Source organism: Sphaerodactylus townsendi, linkage group LG08 (genome assembly GCF_021028975.2).
Source record: "Sphaerodactylus townsendi isolate TG3544 linkage group LG08, MPM_Stown_v2.3, whole genome shotgun sequence".
Taxonomy (NCBI): domain Eukaryota; kingdom Metazoa; phylum Chordata; class Lepidosauria; order Squamata; family Sphaerodactylidae; genus Sphaerodactylus; species Sphaerodactylus townsendi.
The window spans coordinates 51,686,601-51,701,704 of NC_059432.1; the positions used below are offsets into that span (position 1 = coordinate 51,686,601).

General features: G+C 42.4%; 1 long non-coding RNA gene across 1 annotated transcript in view; it reads left to right on the forward strand.

The window, feature by feature from the left end:
• The window catches only part of LOC125437901, a 46,001-nt gene that overhangs the window by 7,462 nt on the left and 23,435 nt on the right, over positions 1–15,104 (forward strand). Inside the window, exons 2-4 of the long non-coding RNA XR_007245274.1 lie at positions 2,766–2,933; positions 6,460–6,577; positions 10,033–10,116. This is a non-coding gene — a long non-coding RNA (uncharacterized LOC125437901). The remainder of the gene's footprint in view (positions 1–2,765; positions 2,934–6,459; positions 6,578–10,032; positions 10,117–15,104) is intronic.

A 15,104-nucleotide genomic window follows, 5' to 3' on the forward strand; every position in this document is an offset into this window, starting at 1 on the left:
TTGAGGTATGAAAATAATGTTGATCTACCCTACAGGGTTGTGATAACAATTACTGACAGAATGTGCTGTGAGGCTTTCTGCACACTTTAGCTGGCTGGAGTCAATGGCACAAATCCATTGATTTAACGGGGTTTGTTATGGATGGTTCTTCTTGTTAAATTCTTGAAAGACTCTCTAGATCTCGTGAGACAGTGAACTGTGCTCTAGACACAAACCTCAACTGGGTTCAAGCCTGTTTGACTGTTCCTAACCCAAGTCTCACGGGGATCTGAAATTCTGTGAAGGGGCCTGAGACTGTCAGCAACAACAGGTTTTTGAGTTTAAAAAAAATCAAATTAAATATTTTCTTTGTGAAAAGCCATAGAAATTAAATTAGCTTTAAGGTACTTTAAGTTGTTAGCGTGGCCTTTGGATAACTTTCTGTTAATCAAGAACAGACTCAGGAGGTCTCTTGTACATAGCTGGGCAAAGAAAAATGAGGGGACCAGGAACTCACACACAGTCATACACAATCCCAATACACAACTTGCTTTTTAAAAACTCTGTCTACCTCCCCCTGCCCCACATGATTTTCAGCATTTCTCTTTCTTAGTTATTTACATACTTACATTTCAACCCCACCCAATTCCCCACCGAAGCTGGGCTCAGGGCAGCTTACTTTATACATTTCGATCTAATGTAACATCAAGAAAACCACAGGTAAAACACTACAGTATAAATTCAATTGGAAAACAATCCAATATCATTCTAAAAATCAAATATATATGGTCACCATAAGGTACATCCCAGGCCTAATCTCCCTCTCTCACCACACTCTATTATTATTATCATCATCATTATTATTTTGTGGGGGGGTGGCTAATGCCCCAGTGAAGATATATACCAGATATGACATAGGTATGGGAGGCCGGCTGTTTCAGATGAAATATTTAACCCAGGGAATGGCCTCAACCAAAGGCCCAGAGGAACATCTCTGTCTTGAAGGCCCTGCAGAACTGATCAAGGCCCTGGTCTCACCTGACAGAGGGTTCCACCAGGCAGGAGCCAAGGCCCCTTCTGCAAGTTGCTATGCTATCAGATGATGGACTCGACTGGACTGCACTATCCTATCACCTTTCTATGCCCATTTGGGATAGTAACTTTGATGCAAGGGTTTCCTTGTTCTCTTGTTTCTAATCCCAGCTCCCTCTTTCCAGATCCCATTACTTCAGTTGAAAGTTATTTCAGCAGTCCTAAACAGGGATAAGAAATTCATTGAAGTCAATGGATCCTGTCTATCTCAGTTACCCTGTAATCACATTTGGGTTCCAATATTAGAATGGGGAGGTGGTGTGGAAATCGCACTCTTTGGGTCGAAGTCGACAAGCATCAGGGGTTTCAGAGTGGACTAGTGTTTAGACTGGGCCGCTTTGTCTCTTTCTTCCCTGCCCGTCCCTTTCCAGCCACATTCAGATAAAAAGTCAACCCGCTTCTGAAGCAGAGTTTCAATATTAGCACATTAAAGGGTCATTTAGGCTATTAATTAATTTGCCTTTCGCTTTAAATCTTGCATCTTTCAAGGACTTCGAGTATATAATTGCTAGTAGTGGCATCTTATGAGTAGACACATATGTGTGCTGAATTGAAAGCACAACCCCTGCGGATTGCCTCTCGCTGGTGGGTTCTCAGCCCAAATGCATTCCTCAAGTGGGAAGCTTTGAGGGGGACCCCCGGGGCCGGACCTCTTGTGGGTCTATCTCAGAGGTCCGGCTTGCAGGAATTTCGATGGGGCCAGCAGTTGCCCACAGGGGCCCTTCTTCCTCTGACGTCTTAGCAGAGGTCCTTTGCAGAGGCGAGATCGGGACCAGGTCTGGACGTTCGCCTTGGGTTGCAGGGGGGACTCGAACTCTCAGCCCGCTGGAGTTTCGTAACCCTCGAAGGCAGATCGCGTCAATAAAGAAGGCGGGGCCGGTAGCAGGGAAAAGGGGCGCACCAGCTTTATTCAGCTCTGCCCTTTTGTTTTTAAGTGCAATTACTCAGGAGTAGATGACCTAGATCTATTCCACGAGGATTATGTTCTTGGCGGGGAGGGTATTCTAGGAGAGGACCGTGGCCCTCAAATCTCCCCAGGTACCGTCTATCCTAGTGCTTCTGGGGCAGGGTCTATTAAACCCCGTGGGGCGCTTATCCCAAGGTTGATCCTCGGCCCATCTTGTACTGGGCATTGAAGCTTCAGCCTCCGGAATCTCGACCCCAGCAAAGCAATCCTAGGCAGAGTTATTGAGGGCAGAAGGCAGTCACTTTGCGCCGGATTGCTAACCCCGTTCCCCTGGAAAGAAGCCCACTGATTTCAGTGAAACCCGCGTCCCAAGAATAGACATTTCGAGTCCGACTGCAAGGATTTATGCCAGTGTGTAGACTACACAGAGTCGCAGGGCGGTTGGGAGTAAAGGACACCCCCATACCCGCAACACACGCTAAGGCAACTTCCCAGTCGATATCCCAGTCCTAAATATGCCGGGGAATGCTTTTTTAAAAAAGATAAATGGGAGCGGGACTGTGGGATGCTCTTAGCTTTTATGTTATAATGGATTCTTTGTGGAAAATATTTTTTTAATGAAAGGATTCTACTCTATGGTTACAGACAGTAATTTAACCTCTTGTAGACTTACAAAAGGTGAACAAGGAAAGTTCTGAAATGAAAACGTGGTAGCCCAGTGAGTGTTACTTGCTTTTCTTCCCTTCAGCGCGGAGTTTACTTGTGCGCTTGTTTGTGTTTTGTGTAGCGCATCTGACCTTCGACACGTTGACTTGAAGGAAGCCAGTTTCAGGGATCTCCGAGAGAGCATTCGCTTCATCTAAGGTCGTGTCTAGGACGATTCCCTCCAAAATATCGGATGAACAGAGTTTCGACTTCCGAAAACTCAGAGCCGAAAACCTCGTTGGTCCCTAAGGTGCGACTGGACTTGAGTCTAACTGTCCCACTGCAGACCAACATGGCTGCTCTCTAACACTATCCTGCAAGGGAGGTGTGTGTTTGTGGGGAGGGGGGATTGGAAATAACAAACCTTTCACTCTCCCCCAACGTTGCATTTCCCCCCTTTCCATTTCCTGCGCGGTTACATCCAACTTTATCAAACTGATGTAACGCCACCCTTTCCAAATTCCTCTTAATTACAAATTCCCCTTAAATCGCCACGTCTTTAGAATGAGACTGCTGAGTCCCTTGACCTCTTTAAGAAAACGGCCTTGAAAACAAGGAGCACCCCTGCTTGACTGGGTGTGGAGTGAACCGAGCTCACTGTAGCCTTCTATAGCACCCTTGTCAGTGGAAGACGGTCGAAACGCTCCCATTCCCACGCCCTGTACAAACGCAGGCGTAGGGCAATTCTAAGCGCACCCACCCCCCTCTGTGGAGAGCAAAGAGTGAAACCCCTCTCAATTCGCTACTGAAGCCTATTTTGGATTGCTCACTACAGTGATTTTTTAATATATCGGTGGATCTAATGGCGGGTTGATGACTCGAGATCCCGGCTAGACCTTTAGAGATCTGGTTTGCATTAGGTGTTCGTCCTCTGTGCGCCCCCTCCTCCGCCCCCCATAGGCATTGAGGCACCATCAAATAAAAGGAAATGCTGGATAATCCAAGCAGGGCGCCTGCTGGATCTGCTCTTATCCTCAGCTTTGAGGGGAGCGCGATCCTCCGCTCCTCAGGCGAGCCCAGCCCCAGCCGGCCAGCCGGGAGCGCAGCCGAGGAGGAGGAAGACTCGCCCCCTCTCTCCGCCCGCCCGCCCGCCGCCCGGCCACGGAGCCGGCTGGACGGACCGACGCATCGGTGAATCGGCGGGAACAGCCGGGGTGCGTCTCCCAGGATCGTGCGGCTTATGCGTCGTGGTGGCCCACGACAGTCGGCCCACGACAGTCGGGGGCGGGGGGGGGGATTAGCGTCACCTGCTTCGTGGGCCGGGATTTTGGGAACTCCAACGAGAGAGAGAGTTTGGGGCTGAGGAAGGAAAAGGTATCTGGGCGGCGACCGCGCCACGGAGGGCCTCTGACTCCTGAGGAGGCTCTGAGCTTCTCTGCGGAGCGCCTTTGCCCAGTCCGCTTCGGAACAGAATCGGTTCCAGCCCCGGCTGAAATGAGAGACCCCAACCCCAGGAGCTCGGAAAAGACCGGCGCGTTGGGCTAGTGGCCCCAGTCCGCTTGCTGGGGAAGAAAGTTTTGCACTTACTCCCGAGCAAGCGCCTAAGCGCGACGGAGAGCTCCTTTGCTCAGAAGGCGCCCTGGGAACCCCTGGGACTGACTGGCGCTATAGCCCCAAAGACAAAAGATCGATCCTCGCAGGTTCGCTTCTTCCGTCTCTGAGCCACATCCTCATCTGCCGTCAACTGCCAGCGGGTCCAAAGCCGCCTTGCAGTCGGTGGGAAGACCCGAAAGACGAGATGAGGCGAAGGCGGCGGTTGAGCAGGGCTAGGGACAGGCTGGGAACCGGTCCCACCGTCAGGCCCTTTAAAACCGACGGGAGAAAGAGACCCTTCTCCCGGGTTGCGTTGCAGCTAATGGCCGCCGGAGGGGAACCTGCGCATCACTTTGAAGCTGGATGTACAGCAACAGGTTATGTGCAAAAGTGAGGGACGCAAGCCCATGGATCGGAGCGTTTTCCAAGTGCCCCAGACTTTGCGCTCCACAGAGGGGTGTGTGTGTGCATAGATCTGTTGGTGTCTGCCTGCTTTAAAATACCAAAGGCTGTTTACAGTGTGTGTGTGTGTCTGCATCTACCCTGTGGGTGGAGGGGTGGGGTGGGAATCCAGTCTGGTGAACTCCCTCAAGTTTAACTGAGGCTTGGTCACTTCTATTTCCCATAGGGGCTTTATGATCGATCCTTTTGTTTGTATTTTCGTTGTGCGTGCACAATGACATTAACGTATCTGATCTTACTTTCTTCTTTTTCTTTATATTTCATATCAGACGCATTGTGTTAAGAAGACACAATTGAAGATGGCAAAAAAGGGATCCCTTTTATAATAGGCAGAAGGGGGGGCATTATAGAAATATTATGGTTTGTTTGCATTTTGTGCTTAGTTTAACTGTTTTCTATGAAAACTCAATAAAGGATTCACAGTACAATACTGAGCAAACAGCCTGCCTGCTAGATTCATCCTGGAGTGACTGACCTGCCCCAGTGTTGTGGTAGGCCTGAAGCTCCAAAATGGGCACAGAGGTTTGCTCTGGCAGACCTCTAATGGGCAGCATTGTCATTTCTCCCTTGCTCCAATCAAGTGCCACTGAACTATCCAAAATAAACATTTACTGGGCCTCATACATCAAGAGTAAAAAGAAAAAGGGATCTCCATAATCATTTATATGACAGCTAGTCTTAATTTCAAGCAGGGCAAATAGATAGTGGTCATGAAAAAAGGGGGGGGGAGTTCAGTTTGAATGATGGGTTATTCCTATAAAAGAAAGTACTTTAAAACCAGGACAGATGATCATGAGCTGTTCAGTAAGGATATATGAGTAAAAGAGAATGATTTGACAGAATTGCTTATCGAATGATGTGTAACACCCACAGAGTAATGGTCTCATCTTAAATAGAGTTAGACTTTCTTCAACTGACTTAGAAGGACTTCAGTGGACTTACAATGGTGGAACTTTATTTATGATTGCATCAAGAAATAATTTGTTAGTTGGACACAAATGCCACAGCAATCAGAAGGCCTGATTCCTAAATGAAATGATGGAAGGGGAGAAGAGTAATCAGACAAGAAGGAACCATGCATTTTTCCAACCTAGAATGATCTAAAACAATAGATAATTTGAAAGCCTAGAATGGGATTTATGTAGAGACACAGCAGATGACAGATTACATAAAGGTCTGCTATCACGGCAGCAGTTGAATCCATCCAAACCCAAATGTGACTATCCCAGCACCACAGCTTATATGTATCACAATAGTGCAGGAGGGCTTGGTCCAGTTTGTAAAAGCCATCTAAGATTGAACACATTATTTTGTCAGTTTTCAGGCAAGAGTGCAAACTTTTTGAGTTGCAGCACAGTTAGTGGAAGTGGGTATCAGTAATTTGTTCAGGAGTTCCTTGTAAAAACAATCATTCTAAGGGGAGAATGCAGGTAATGAAATGGGGTGCAGGACAAACTGCAAATTATAAATGGTCCCTGGTGATTTTTGAAGTATCTTAAAAACCACCTCTCTCCCTTGTATCTGAGACTACTGTTCTCTTACCAGTGCCCTCACAGCTTCAGATCAGAAGTGGGCTGGAGTTTCTTGGGAGCTGCTGTCTCCCACTGTGCTCACCCTCTCTCCAGAGGTTGAGAAGAAATTGTATAGCCGAAGTCTGTTTTGAAGATGTTATCAAATTCCTGTGTAGAAGGGGCTTCCATGTAGAAATCACAGGCTAGCCAGTTAAGATGTTCAGAAAAATACTTGATAAAAGTAGTGTTCTCTTGGGACTTTCTGTTTAGAATGCGTAACAGAGACTTCATCTTTGAATAATTTCCCCCATCCCAAACTCTCTGCAAATGGACTCAGAGGCTAGAATGGAACCCATCTCCCTGAGGCGTTAGATCTCTGTTCTTACAGGTAAGAGATCCTGAGAAAGGGGGTGGGGTTGCAGCAGGTAGGGAGAATCAGTGGAAAATATAAATTTAATCTGGATCTAATCTTGTATCATGTACTTCCACTTAAAATATACAACAGGTGGTGACTTTAGTTTGAATAATTGGCTGTGTACATGCAATGGCCTGCATTTACCGTGAGAAATGGTTGTGTGAGATTATTGCAATACAATACAATCTGCATGCCGCCTTCATTCTAGTATGGAATCATCTTTTGTGTAGGAATTTTTTGAACCTGAGTTTTAGGATCATCCAGCATTCTCTAAATATAGCAATTCCCCTCAAATTCTTTGGAAGAATTATTGTGTTTGCAAAGCACAAAGCACATTTGTAACTCCCTTCCTCTTCTCCTATCCCTTTTCAACCAACAACAATATAGAAACTAATCAATGGACATCGACAGATCAACCAATAAAACTAGTCAGCGAGAACTAGTCAGTTTATTTCCCCACCCCCATGCCCTTAGCTAAACGTTTTGGGATTTGTTAAATAAAAACATCTGAAAGTAATTCTATAGCAGTACCATAGTTATAAATGAACTCAAGCAAATGTTTGCAGCAGCTTCATTTTGTGCCAAGAAGTTGAAAGGTTATTATAGCTGCTAGGTAGAGCAACTATCTTTATAAACATATGAAGCTGTCTTATATTGAATAAGATGTTTGGTCCATCAAGATCAGCATTGTCTCTTTGGGTTGCCCGATGCACCCCCCCACCCCCCAGTTTCAGAGGAAGGTCTTTCATATCACCTACTAACTGGAGATGCCGGGGATTGAACCTGGGACAAGCAGATGCCTTATCACTCCTCAAGCTCTCTGGAAATGCCCGTGCAAAATTCCCCCAGTCCCATCCTTGTATCCAGCTCTGATTGCAGATCTGCCTACACCTATAAAATCCAACTGCTATTGGCTCAAAAAGAGCAAAATAATTTTTTTTGTTTATTTAAAACAATGAAATCTGATTGAGTCTGTTTATTTTGATGTGAGAGCAAGGGGATTTAACATAAGCTTTAGCTGTCATAATGGATTTACTTTTCTATCCAGACCCAAAAAGATTTTTTTCAAAAATTTATAAAGGTTTCATCTTTCACCGACTATACTGAATGTTGTTGAATTCCTGGGAAGAAAGCTGCTTTTAATAATGTTGCATCCCCTTGATATTTGTGATCACCCAGCAAATAAAGATTGCTCTAACACACTGCTAGCAATGTCCCCCTTTTTGCACAGGTTTACTGTTTTTGCTTTTGATGGACTGCTGATTTATCTATCCATAGCACCTAAGGGAAAGGAATATATTTGGTGGAGTTATTTTCCAGTGTGTGGCTCACTGAGCAGATACAATGTTATGGGCAGGGACATCTTGGGGGTCTACGAGGCTTCAATTTGTATTCATACAATGCTTGTATTCATACAATACACCCAGCTTGGGTGATGATGGTAGAGAGAAAATCTTGCACTGGTACATACAGGACCATCAAAAGGCACCATGGTCCCCCCCAGAGAAAGATTATCCCTGTGTGCCCTCCCCCCCTCTAGTTCTATATAGAACAATACAGGATATGTGAATGTTCCATTTATGCCTGTCTACCAATTCACATATAAGTATCTAAATATGTCTGCCGACCCTATAAGAGGCACTATTGAGTAAAATTAACATACATTGTAGAAAACATTGTTAAGATTGTGAGATTATCCCTGATATTTTACCTTTGGTCTCTTAAATTCCTCTAAAACTGGCCATCTAGTTGGCAACCGGCTTTGTTCAACAGCAGAGATGGACAGCCTAGGCAGTAACCATCATTATAAATGGCAAATGATGACCAGATTTTCTATGCAATCCAACACCATCAAAATACAAAATACACTGGCAGTTTTGCCATTCCCTCAAGTGAGATGTGAATGGAAAGCTTCATTCAATATAAGCAGCTGCTCATAAGAAGGCCGAATGCACAGAGAGTGTATAAACTCAGCAAAAACAGTCTGACAACTTCCACTTTTATTTTTGGGAAGTTTTATGTAAGGAAATTGATCCATGTGTCTGATTCTTGATGACTGAGAATTATAATACCAGACAAGCCAGAATTCTATGCTGGGAGAGTCTGAAATAAAACTTACCACTTCTCTAGGAAATATGTTGTTAATTTAAAATCAGGTAGTAGTGTGTGTAAATGTGTGTGTGTTTATGCACCAATTGCCAAAGAATGATAGAGTTGCCCCCCCCCTCCCATCTTAAATGACTCATCCATATTGGCTTGGTTCAAAAAATCCAAGTCTTGATTTCTTTTCTCCATTGTCCAAATTGAAATAATGATTCTTTGTTTTTGGGTTATCTTCTGTGTCCTCATACCAAAATTCCCCCCAAAAAAGAAGAAAAAAAAGAACATGCATTTCCAAACTATTTGAACATCAATATATCAGCATTATAGATGTATAAATGAGGCATACTGTACATCTAAAAACTATGCAGCATGGATACAAGGCACAAGTGCACAAATGTATCTCCAGAATCACAAAAGCACAAATGCATCTCCAGAATCACAGCAAAAAGCAGAGGACCTAAACTGTTGGTAAAGCCTCAGTAAATAGAAGACAAAAGCAAATAAGGAACATTTGATCTTCCCTAGGCAAGAAACCAAAGAGAAAAGTTTCAAGCACATGTTTTGTAGACAGTTCTTTGCAGCAAGAACAATGCTGTAAATTTTTCAATTTGTTTTGAGATTCTTCCTCAGGGAAATTGTGCAAGGTAGTTGTGCAAGGTAATATTGCACCTTACAATGCTACCAATTGTAATACTGCACAAGTATTACCTTACTACTACTTGTGCGAGGTAATAGTGTTCTGCCATATTTCCAAGAGACTTTATAAACTATTGCATAAAAGCTTTCTTGATGAAAAATCTCTAAACACATCAGAAATTGTATTATGTACAACATACTTCAAACAGAAACTTTATGTTAATTTTTTTTGCATCTTTTGCCTTTTTTTCTATCAGTTCAAAAATGGGAACTTGTCAACAATATTGGCTATCTCATTCTTTGAATGCAAGTGTCATAATCCTACACAAATTTATTGATACCATGCTGAAATTGATCACTTTCTATTTACTAAGTTCTATCTTGCTTTGCAACCTTCTTTGATCTGAAATATCCAATGGTAAAAAAGTTTTACTGTCATGAAACTGGGAATTCACTTTCAAGGCAAGCATTTCAGCCTGCAGAAAGAAGGGGAAAATTCAGTTTTGAAGATAGCCAATGCCAAGTGGCAAAGAGGAAGTAAGTTCAAATCAAAGGTATTAAAGCATGAAAATCAGATGTGGACATGCAGATAAAACAATTCTTTACTATCTCTGGAGGTCTGAAATAACTGCACAACCAATCAGATATTCATGAAACCAGAAAGATTTGTGAAAGATTTTTTTTTGCAGACTTACAAAATTGATGTATTTATTCTTCTGATTGATTTATTCTTCCGTCCAAGCAGCATTGTAAGGAACAGAAGCTGTGTAAAGGTACTGTGTCCTAATGGTCTGTCTGTCTGTCTGTCTGTCTGTCTGTCTGTCTGTCTGTCTGTCTGTCTGTCTGTCTGTCTGTCTGTCTGTCTGTCTGTCTGTCTGTTTGTCTGTCTGTCTGTCTGTCTGTCTAAGAGCTGATCTTCAAGATGGTAATTTATTTACTTCCACAATTGCTAATGGATCCCTTGCCAAAGCAATCTGGGGATTCTACATATGAATACAAAACAGAGAATTTTTGTGCAGTGATGTGTGTGTGTGGAATCTGCTTTGTTTTCTGATAGCTTTCTCTTTACACTAAACTTCCTAGGGAGTAATGACTGAATGTGTTTTTAAAATATGTCTGTACCAGTGGTTCTCAACCTTCCTAATGCTGCGACCCTTTAATACAGTTCTTCATGTGGTGGTGACCCCCAACCCTAACATTTATCCATTTTACAGATGGAGAACACTGATGCAGAGAGTCTTAGGTGACCCCTTTGAAAGGGTCGTTCGACCCCCAAAGGGGTCCTGACCCCCAGGTTGAAAGCAAGTAAGAAAGTTCAAATTGAATGTATAAATATTTCCACTTTTGGAGGGAAATATTAAAGTTTTCTCCTCTCTTTTCCACCCGCTCTCACTTTTTCAGGCATGCTGTTGACACAACTGTTGTGAACTTTAATGTCCAGAGTCGATTTTCAGTCATTACATCAGATATGCAAATCTCTTTATCCTCATGAACAGTGTTAATGATTATATGTGGTTGCTTTCTTTGTTCACCAAAATACTAAGTGCTGTTGAACAGCTGTAGTTTGATACATAATTTGATCCAAGCACCATGACAGGCTCCCAGAGGCTCCTTACCATGTAAGAGCACATTCTTAGGCTCATGTGTGAACCATCTACTAAGCATATGGCTGAAGAAGGCTTGAAAATGAATACTGTCTACTAGCCCACACTGTTATGGCTCCCCCACCCTTTGCCTATTATAATTCTCTGTGAATATAAAAGACTTTCCTTTTTTGGGTAAATTACTCCAATAAAATACTATACTGGCAGGCTGTGTTTCTACTAGACCACCGCAAGAAACTGCTATTGTCTCCAAATTGCTTTTGGTGGTTTTGAAGCATAAAATGTGTGTCACTGGTGTGGTGGGAAAATTTGCAGGCCAATTCATGTAGATCTCAATCCAGCGAAACTGTTAGATCTGGGCAAGTGGACAGCCTTATCAAGAAGACTGTTGCAATTCCCTGCATAGCAAAATGATGAGTTCATGCTCTGTTGAGAAAACTGGACTCAGTGAAAGTACATAGTTCCAAATAAAGAGATTTACAGATGCTCTTAATGTGTCCTTTTCTTTTTTTTTCATATGTTGCACATGTTGCCACTACCAAACGCCAGTTCTTGCAGCACATATCAGTTCTAGAACTGCCTGGCCTAGATGTTGCCCATTTTGCACTAAAATAATATTCAGACATTGTGGAAGTTAATAGTCTTTCTGTCCTGTTGGTTTCAATGTCATTCACACAATTCCATTTCACTCAACAGCTTTATCACCAACAAAAGTGCCAGGTAGGGAGAAGCATCACATTTAACTAATTCTGAACTGAATTGAATGCTGGGTTTCTTGCAATGGAAGTGACCATTCAACGTTTGTCCCCTGCAAATGAAGGATTACTGAAGAATTTTTATTCTCAAAAAAAGCACCACATTTTAATATCATTAACTCTGACAAGCAGCTGCTCTCCAAAATCTGAAGCGGAGAAAGGTCTAGCCCAACATCTGATACCCTAAAACCCTAAAACCTTACATGGAATTTTAAGAGACTGGATGTTGGATCTTCAGCTCTCCAAATTGTGACAAGCTTTTTTCTCTACTGAGGGGATACATACATCAGCCTAAGATTTTTAGGATCTAGATTTTTTAAAACTATAAACCTCCCCTCTGTTTCCAGGTGTTCTACAGGTAGTGAATATATAAGCTGTTGTGAGGTAAGTTTTGTGGTGTACAAGTTGATTACTGAGGCTGGATTAATATATAAATAAATAAGAAGATTATTTTACGTACAGGCTGATTGTAAGGGATCAAGCCAGCAGCATAGGTCTCCAGGTAGACAAAGTAGAAACCTGGTTAAGGCGCAAAAACTGATTACGACTTCAGAGACATTTCTGCAATGCTGTCAGGCATAGATTTTTATTGACTAGCCACCTGGTTGGGTCCTTCCTCACACACAGGTTCCACCCACACCAGTCTGCCCTCTCCCCAAAGTCAGACTAAACTGTACATCATCAGATGTACAATTCTGCTGAAGACCAGAAAGCCTAACAATCAAGCACTTTTTTTCTCTTCCAGATATAGAACTAACCACTAACCAGGCGTAGTACCCTTCATTTTGTCTGCTTTTTCCTGAGTCAGACCTGAGCTGTCACTGCTCTCTCTCTGAGGCAGAACTCAACTTCCCCTTCTCCTTCATTGCCTCCAACATCTCATCCCTCTTCTCAAAGGGGACTGGATCTGGAGCAATACTCCTGTGAGCTCATTTGAGTGGCTGATTTTCCATTCAGGGGTTGGACAGCCTCTTGTCCATCACACAAGTATATGCCACTGTTCTGAAACATGAGAGAAGCCAGGGCTCAAGGGTAGCATACCTGCTTTGGATGCAGAAGGTATCAAGTTCAATCCCTAACATCTCCAGATTTTTTTTAACTCCAAAGGATCTAGTAAGAGGTGATCTGAAAACTGACTTGAGAACTTGTAGAACTGCTATGAAGCAGAGTAGACAATATTGACCTTGATAGACCAGTGGTTGAGAATAAGACAACTTCATGTCTTCATGAGCTACACATTGCTAAGGATCATCTTGAATCATTCTCAGATCACTATGTGCTTAAACTGAATAATATTATTTAGATAGTCACTCGTTTGCAAACAATATGGAAATAAGCAGGAGCCTTTCATTGTAGAGGGCCTTTTTTTCAAAGCATGTAATATTCTTCCCTTTCCAATGAATCTTTTGACTGTGTGAACATAGACTGAAATAAGATAAAGGATTGTCAGAGCAGAATTTGTTTTTTCTCTATAGAAGTCTATAGTAAGTTGGATCAAAGGTACTGTCCTCTTTCATATATACGTTTGATTTGGTTTTACAAACATCTCTGTTCTTGGAAAGTTTTAAAAGAACATCCATGCCTGTTATCATTACTAACTTGTTAACTCACACAAAACATACAATTTATTGCCAGTGAACTGAAAAAGCACATTGTCTCCACTTCCTCCCTTTTTGGATGAGGGAAAAAGAAACTTTCTACAGACAAACTCGTACTGGAATAAGTTGACTGTAAATATGAGATAGCACAAGATTAGAAACTTTCATTTCCTGTCCGCTCATGGATAGTCTGGTGGTTTATAATCATATGGAAAGAAGCTATAAATAAAATAATAAATGCATCTTATTGATATGTAACACTGAAAATGGCTAGAGTGGATGTCACATTGTTATGATGATCAATGACAGTGGCAAGTTTTGTTTTATATTTCTTAATTTAACTCTGAATGTTGGAATATTGATTTGAAGACATTTTGCTTCTGCAGACCTGTGTTTCTTTGGAGTGAAGTCCCACTGAGATTCATTTTATTTACTTTTATTTCCAGCAATTCAAGATTGGAACCTTAGCCTACAGCAGAATTATTCCTGATTTTATATAATCCCAGTCTGTCCTCTAGTTTGTACTAAAGGACTCTATTTCACCTGCTTTTAATAATATATGAATGAATGTACTTTAGTGTTGTCGCTTTAGGCTGCAGTGACATACATATAACAAACAGCATATAGCACGTGACAAAATATGAAAGGATAAAATACAGCAATATAACAATACTAAAAGTTACAACCTACACACAACAAATAAGCTAATAGACCATAAACCATAAACCTAGACATATTTAAATAGGCTGCCCTATAATTATTTGAGAAACAATAAATGATTAAAAAAGGCAAAAGTAGCAACTTTTATAAGAGTAACTAGAGGAGTAGCATCTGCCAAGAGAAACTTACTACAATTCTTGTAAGTGTCAGGAGAACGTACCATGACTTGAAGCAGTTTAAAATGTATTGTGACATACCACCAACAGTATAATATACAGTGAATAAGGTCCTCAACCTGATTAAGACATTGTGGACAAAACTTCAAATCTATAGGGACTATTAAATCTTCCCTGTAAAAGTACAGAGGATATGGTATGAAATCTCATGCTCATAAAAGCTTTCGTTAGAGCCAGATTTGTAAGGTTCATTAAGCACTGAGATAGAAATTTGGTGTGTTTGAGCTGTGTATGCCATAATGAGGATTTTGAAATTCAAATCAATTCAATATCACAGGATGTATCCTTCTCTAGAAGCCATTTATAAATGTTATTGATAACCCTTTTTTAAGGTGATGCATATGCTTGTAAGATGGGAGTCAACAGGTGGACCAATTGATTTTCTTCCCAATGGAACTGAAAGCCACATTTGACCAAATGCATATCTGAGATATTTTCAAGTTTGGTGTAATATTTTAATAGTCTCAGATGCCCCCTCATTGAAATTGATGGTAAGTCTGCCTCTATGGAAGCCAGGATTTCCTGGGGGAGACCAAGAATTTTCCTTATAAGGATGTTTTGCATTATCTCCAGCTAATCCAGGATCTTCATATTCCATCCCAAAACTTCTACCAAAGAGTGAGATATTACTTTGCCCTGGAACATTTTGAGAGCTGGAACTGTCTATGGCCCTTTCTGCATGGGCGTTTTATGGTGGCCTGGGGATGGCAAAAACGCCATCCCCAGGGAGCCATTCGCACAGGGGGCGCAGCTGCTGTGCAGCCGTGCCATCCTCGCACCGCCCGACAGGCGCGAAGCCGGCATTTCCCAACCTCGCTCAGGGAGCAAGGTTGTTGGGAAACGCCGGCTTGGAGCCGCTGCCGTGCGAACGGCAGAGGCTCCAAGACGCCCTCCCCCCCCACTCCAAC